We start from the raw sequence: 1292 nt of genomic DNA on the forward strand, positions 1-1292 counted from the left end.
TTCGGTGGGGTCCCAGAACCAAGATGGCACTTCTTGCTCCTAAGTCAGAGGGCTCCTGTGCAGGGCGGGACCACTGTCCTCTGGCTGGGAGGGTGCCGGATGTCTGCGGCCCCAAAAGGGTGCTCCTCAGCGGCTCAGTTACTCCCGCCTGTCCCAGAAGCTGTCTGCCTCTGTGGTGCACACTCTCACCTGTGCAGACTAAGTTCCTAAGTTCTGTGGAGTCCTGGACCCAAGATGGCACTCCCTGCTCCTAAGTCAGAGGGCTCCCGTGCAGGGTGGAGCACTCAGCAGATAACATTTTATCTAGTGGTTCAAATCAGCCAAAAAATTTTTTGAATCTATAAAAAGAAAATAAACTTGGTTAAAGAACATCTAATTCAAAAAGAAGTTGCTCACAAATCATCGTGCTATATGATAGGAATTATTTACTTATAAATTTCTCTGTTAATCTTAAGTTTTCCTATACATATCAGACATCTACAGTTTATATATATCATTTCATTTAATCATATAGCAATTTTATAAGGCTAACAGTCAGACTTGTGCTTTTACAAATACATTAGTCTGTTCAAGTTGTTGTAGCAAAATACCACATACTGAGTATCAGATAAAACAGAAATGTATCTTTCATGCTTCTGAAGGCTGAAAATCTGAGGCCAAGTTGATACCAACAGGATACTGGTGATGTCCTTTTCATGGCTTTTGAATTGCTGCCTTTGTCTTATTTTTTTACATGGTGGAGGGAGAAAGAGAAAACAAGCTCTTATGTTTCTATACAAATTGTGTCAAGGACCAAACTTTATGACAACATCTAGTTTTAAATTAATTATTTTCTCACTCCAAATTACTTCCCTTTCACATTGTAGGTCAATATACCAATTTATAACAACTCAGTACTCAGTAATCAATGCAGAAAGTAAGGTCCCCAAGAATATGGATATGTAGTTTGTTAAGGATAATCAGCTATTTCATGACAGAATATAGAATGACCAAGTTTACTTCTCAGTTTATAATTGGAAGGATTTAATGAAATTTTAAAGTTTTGTAAGGAGTACAGTTGCATTTTATTCAGAGAATGCAGTTTGTGCTACTAAAATCATAAAAAACTCAGAAATTAAAGGAATATGAATTTCATTCATAATCCCCCAGCCATGTGTGTTAACACTTTGGATTGCCTATTTTTAGTCCTTTTACTTGATTTATCTTTTTTTTTTAATTTTTAATATTTTTATTACATATTTTCCTCAATTACATTTCCAATGCTATCCCAAAAGTCCCCCATAGCGCCCCCC

This window comes from Mus caroli, chromosome X (genome assembly GCF_900094665.2).
Source record: "Mus caroli chromosome X, CAROLI_EIJ_v1.1, whole genome shotgun sequence".
NCBI classification, from domain to species: Eukaryota; Metazoa; Chordata; class Mammalia; order Rodentia; family Muridae; genus Mus; species Mus caroli.